Genomic DNA, 6778 nt, shown 5'->3' with positions numbered 1-6778 from the left:
AATGTATTTCATAGTAGCTAAGTTCGTAAACTTTATCAAATATGATGCATAATACATAAGTTTTTTTTTTATTTTTTTGAATTTTTTCTATTATAAAATATCGATTAGCAATTTTTGTTGTTATTCAGGATTTATAATAAAAAATAAACGGAAAAATTATAAACAACTGATCATGTCTCTGACACTAATGGACCGATTCGAAAAATTCAAAAACTGTATTTTTATCTAAGACAGAAGCTATAATATTTACTCATTTTTGTTAATATAGAACTTTCCAATTTTAAGAAGTGCCTTTTGTTTATAAAATTCAGGAATTGGCAAAAACTAACATTGCAGCTAGATTTATTAAAGGGTTGGGGTCAAAATTCTGCCGGGGTCAAAATTCTTTTGTCAAAATTCGTCTTTCAAAGTTCTGCTTTACAAAATTCTGCAAAAAATTAATAAAGCAAAAAAAAAGCGAGCGCTTTTTAACATTTTCCAAACCCTTTTTTAATTTTTGGCAAAATTCTGTAAAATCATCTTCTTGAAAAATTATTTATCTACTTATTTGATAACTTACCTACATAATTTGTCATTCTTTGAATTTACATATATTAATTTTAGTTTTATAAATGAATAAATTTGAAAATATTAAGAAAAGGTTTTTTAATACTAAACATTTCCGAAAATAATTCAAAATTTTTTAATTTATCAAATAAAGATGAATATTCAAAAATTTGAATAAGAAAAGGAATATTTTGTATCAAACAACATCGGTTCCAATAGTTATAGATTTTATTTGAAAGAAAGTCAGTCTATGCATTTTAAAAAATATTTCCGACACTTAAACAAAAAAATTTAGGAAAGTAGGTACCAATGTTGAATTACATTAATGAGGTGTGTTTTTCTTTAGTCTGTGCATATGCTATAAAAAAACAGAATTGGCAGAATTTTTTTGTTCAAGTATAATGCTAGCAGAATTTTGATAAGCAGAATTTTAAAAAGCAGAATAGAAAAAAAAACAGAATTTTGAAAAACAGAATTTTAAAGCCAGAATTTTGACCCGATCCCTATATTAAATCTTAAAATTTAAATAATTATCTGTTCTATGAAAACAAAATCAAATGAGGTGCCTGAACCTACCCTAAGCGCAGAAACAAAATTGACCAAAAAAAAAAGTAAAAACCTTAACAATAAAAAATAAAAATCTTAACAATACTTTTAATTAAAAAAACAACATATGAGGCGCCTGCCTGACGACTAAACTTTTTAAGAATTATTTGCGTTGGGGCAGAGAGGTCTGAGACCTTTCCTTTCCCCATAGCAACTAAATTTTCATCCAGACTTAACAGAACTGAAAATAAAAAAAAAAAAACATTACAATGGAAAATGCAATATTAGGAGTAAAGTAAAGAGATTTGTCTAAAGAATCATATAGGTTATATGTGCCTCAACTATGAGGCATAGATGACCAAATACCTTTCGACCCCTGATTTCAGTACGAGTGCGACACACCCAAAACATTTAGAAAAAAAATGATTTTTTCCAAAACAAAACCACTGTAAGCTAGGGAAATGATTAAAAATTACATAGCAACAAATCGATTATTGAGATTTTATAACAGAAATATCTCGAAAACGTGAACTAATAGAAGAATTCCAGATTTCGAATTCGAGTTAAGAACATCTAGAAAAATATGTTTTTGTTCCTGAAACAAAACCACTGTAAGCTAGGGAAATGCTATGATAAGAGTATAGCAAAAAATCGATCATTGAGATTTTGTTAAGGGAATATCTCGAAAACGTGGACTGATAGAACATTTTTGATTTCGGATTCGAGTTAAGCACCCTAAAAACCTTCGGAAAAGTTCATCAAACTTAATAAAACAAAACTCTTGTTGCCAAGTGTTATTAGTTTACAGTTGTACCTTTACCTTTAAACATTAAAATTTACAATAGACTCAAATTTAAGTACACTTTATTAGTTTGAATAACAATTTTTATTTTGACATCAATTTTGAAGTTTTCTCATCAACGTCCGTAACCACCGTAACTGCCGTAACCACGCCAACCGCTGCCAAGGTATGATGGACGAGCCCGATAACCGAGATATTTGGGGCTAGCATATGGTCTAGCAGCTAGAAGCACGGGTTGCTTCTGAATAGCAACTAAAGGAGGAAGGATAATACTTGAACTTACTGCAACAATGCACATGGCAAGTAGGATAATAAACTGAAAAAAAAAAAAATATATATAGTACGTGATAGTTTTTAATATTTTTTTATTTTTTATTTTTGAAACTTTACCTTCATATTGATTATTATTTGTTATTGTTTAATAAACGAAAATCGACTGATGATGATATTGAATATCGATATCCTTTTTATACAATTTACCATGTTACCGTTTATTTCAGAAAATTGTTTTTAAAACAGGATATGCTATTTTTGTACATTTAACTTTGTTTTCATTCATATTCAGGTTTATGCATGATAACAATAAAAATTATTAATACTCCTTGGAATGATTTATATATGTATAGCATAATAACATCACATTGCGTCAGCCAACAAATTTTAAAGTGTCTTAGGACCAATCTGTTCACATTTGATTATGTTTAAATTAAATCACAAACAAAAATTAATTGGGAAATACATACATGATTTAATTGCATTTTCACAAAAAAATACCACCCAACTGAAAATTGGTTTGAATAACGGTAGAATTTACATTAGCGTTTAAAAATAGATGGGTTAAAAACACAATTTTTGTATTAATACTTCTTTATCGGGGGTTTTTATTTATTTTTGTCAACACTTGAATTTTTTTTTAACTTGCACTTTAAGGTATTGTATTGGTTTTGTGTGAAATAAAAATTCGTGGGTTTGGTTTTGCTTTCCGTCGCACAGTGGTGATTTAAGGAAGTAAATGCTAAAAATGAAATTTGGAGTGTGAATTTGTTTCATTAATTTTCATAGATATGAAACTTTTGTCTTCTCGAAATTTGGGGAAAATACCAAGGATTCGCGATACAGCGCTTTAAAGTTACCCTCGCTTTAAGTTTCGAGATTTATGTACAAAAGATGTAATTTTATGAGCTTTTATCTGAATACAAGTTTTATCTCCAAATAAAAAATTAGTAGAAATTGAGATAAAAAAAATTCGAAATATATGGATTTGTTTTAAATTACAACGTTTTACGTGAAGTTTGTAGGATTTGATCCAGATGCTACTTTAGCACTTATTACCCAAACCAAACTATCCAAATACCAATATGAAGTAATAAGAAGAACCACGAGTGAACATAATACTGACGTTTTCTACTGGCAACCAAAGAAGCATCGGATTCTCATCTTTTCATAACATCAATTGTTCCATTGAAAATGACGTCAACTACTGGAGAAAATAATATAAAATAAATAAATATCTCAGTCTGCTTCAACGAGGTATTACAGGGCTCTAAAATTTGAATATAAAAAGGAAACACTTGACAAATGACAAATACGAATACAGAAATCACTTTTATAGACATTAGATTGATAAACAGACTCGCAGTCATATTGGAAGTTATTTTCATCAGTTTTTCAATCGATACCCCAAAATTGTACTTGTACCTGTGACACACTGCTAGCATGTATACCACGGTATAACGCTTTACCACATCTGTGTCAGAGAATTCCATGATACAAAGAGTATTTATGCAACGGTGTAAAACTGGTAAAATGGTAATTATGGTAAACGAACTGTCAAACCCATACAAAATTTTGACACATTTACCACTACCAGGTTTACACAGTTTCATGAATACCCCTAATAAAAGGTACATATAGATACTAGGGATTTAAGTGTAGTATGCTCGATAAACAATTTTGGTTCTATAAAGCTTTACAGATGCAATTGTTGCTTCTGTTAAGCATTATAGAAGCAAAATTGTTAGTAGGGGGGTATCAATTTAGCAGTGTGTTATGGCTATTATAGTGAAGAGACAGCTAAGCCCACGATATTGTTATAACCTTGGTATCACATGCTCATAACTGTTAACGAAATTTTACTAGCAGAATTAATAGAAAATGCATCTATGAATCACTTTCAGAAGTCACTCAAGAATAAGGAGTATAGGACCCACAACTCCAGGATATTTTCTCGGTTATCATAAAATGAGGATATACGAACCTCCTATATTCCTATTCCATATGATCCTCATATCATCCGATCCACTTATAACCCCATAAAGACCTGAACCTAAGAAAAAATATTTTCCTTTCAGTGAAGAAGATCTGCTCCCACAAACATCGCCCAGTCGCGATTTCCTGAATGAATTGAAGGGAAAAACAGGTCATGTCAACTTTTAGTTAAAAATAAACTAATGATGAGGTCTATAGTATTTACTGAGCACTATCTAATGCCATCCTTACATTTTTAGAAAACAAATTTAAGCCTAGCTAAAAAAATAAATTAATGATGATTAATTTAGTATTAAGTCGTATGAAGAACAAAATTTTAAATCGTGTTTTTCTCGGAATGGGTTGGGAAGGACTTGTCTTGTGCTGTTTTCCCCTTGACCTGGACCCTTCCACTGCCGCACAATATGTCGCACGGCTAAAGTCGACTAGGTTTTTCCTATGGGGATTGTCACTTTAGTCACCTGCGGCTTACGTTCACACGAGTCGAAAAGCTTCGCCGTACGGCAAAAATCGACTCGTGAAAAGTCGGCATTACGCCGAATAGCTTCGCCGCACGGCAAACATTTTTGTGATATAAATTGTCAGATTTGTTTTTTGTTCTTTCTTAGAAATAAGAGTAAAGCCTGGTACGCTGCTCGCGCTAAATTTTAGCTCCCATACAAATTATCGAAAAATTTTATCTGAGCTAAAATGGATCCCATACAAATTATCGATAACTTGTATGGGAATTTTATCTTGGCTAAAATTTAGCGCGAGCAGCGTACCAGGCTTAAGGGGTGCTTGAAGAAGAAACGCTGATACTGGCGCAAGCGACCTTTTGTTTTACATCTAAATCTTGAGGTAGAGCAGAAGAATTGCTTAACAAAGAATTGAATGCAATTTCATATGCACTTTGGTTTCTGCCTATTCAGATGGGACATGGGACTTCCTTTGTAATGTCATATTACGACTGCTTTAGGTTGCTGTTTAGTTTGTAGAAACAAATCTTTTTCGCTATTCGCGAACTAAATTGAACTAAGTAAGTGAACTAAGTTCACTAGTTCACCAAAATGAAAACTAGTTCATTGAACTAGTTCGTTCGCGAACTACACAAGCCTAGTCCATACGAAGCTGAAATTAGATTTTTAAAAACTATGATTACCTATTAAAGCCTGGTACGCTGCTTGCGCTAAATTTTAGCTCCCATACAAATTATCGAAAATTTTTAGCCGAGATAAAATGGATCCCATACAAGTTATCGATAACTTGTATGGGAATTTTATCTCAGCTAAAATTAAGCGCGAGCAGCGTACCAGGCTTAATTAAATAAACGCAACGAACAAAAAAGAAACACAATATTTTTATTTTTTTGATAGTTCAGCTTGTTTTGAACTACAGCCTGGTACGCTGTTCGCGCTAAATTTTAGCCGAGATAAAATTCCCATACAAGTTATCGATAATTTGTATGGGATCCATTGCTCAGATAAAATTTTTCGATAATTTGTATGGGAGCTAAAATTTAGCGCGAACTGCGTACCAGTCTTACACCAGAAATATTTTTCCTTTTTTTCAACTTTTTTAACCCAATTCCTGTTTGGGTACTCTGAAATTGAGCATTTTTTCACAAAAAAAATGGCCGCGAGAGAGAAAATAATTTCCCCTTGCGATTTTCTGCCCAAAAAATTTCGTCGGACAAAAATCTGAAATCTGTCAAAAGGTAGTGCTTTCTCTGTTTTACATATTCGGTCTTGTCGCACAACATAAACAAAACAAACTATAAACATGGCGATGTGGTTTTTTCTTGTGTTTTAATTTTAATTTATTGCGTTTTAGTGGCTTTGTTTGTTATCAAAATATATTATAATATTCGAAGAAAAAATTAAAAAAAAAGTGTTTTGATATTTTTTGTTTCTTTATTTTTTTTTTTCAATTGGTGTTTACATTTTTTTAATGAAAAAAAAAAATAAACTAAAAACATGGCGGTTTGGATTTTTTTTGTTTTAATTTTAATTTATTAAGTTTTAGTGGTTAAGCCTGGTACGCTGCTCGCGCTAAATTTTAGCTCCCATACAAATTATCGAAAATTTTTAGCCGAGATAAAATGGATCCCATACAAGTTATCGATAACTTGTATGAGAATTTTATCTCAGCTAAAATTTAGCGCGAGCAGCGTACCAGGCTTTAAAATATATTAATATTTGAGGAAAGGAAGACTGGAAACTCGGCGGTCAACTGACGTTTGCCTACAAGCTACGAGGTGTGGTGAATGCAGGGTTCCCAGGTTGAGGGGAAAATCACCATTCTTGCCGATTTTCTTAGACGAAAGGGATAAAATAGGGGACGGGAATAAAAAAGGGGAAAAAATATCTAAAAGGGGAAAATTTAAACTTACAAAAACGTTAGACACAATCTTTGATCAATGGAATCAATTTAAATAAAACTTAATTTCGAAATAAACTATCTTAATCCACGCTAAGTGGATTTTTTTATTTGACAGCTCTACTAAAAACTAGGGTGCTCCCATTTTTTAATTCACTCCTCAAAATATTTCATTAAGGGAATCTGAACTTTTTTGGGTATATCAAACGAAATTTTCAGCCACGGCAGTGGCTTATACATTTTTAAGACATCGTTGTT

Source organism: Episyrphus balteatus, chromosome 2 (genome assembly GCF_945859705.1).
Source record: "Episyrphus balteatus chromosome 2, idEpiBalt1.1, whole genome shotgun sequence".
NCBI lineage: Eukaryota > Metazoa > Arthropoda > Insecta > Diptera > Syrphidae > Episyrphus > Episyrphus balteatus.
The sequence above is the reverse complement of the archived record's forward strand: the minus strand, read 5'-3'. Positions refer to the sequence as shown.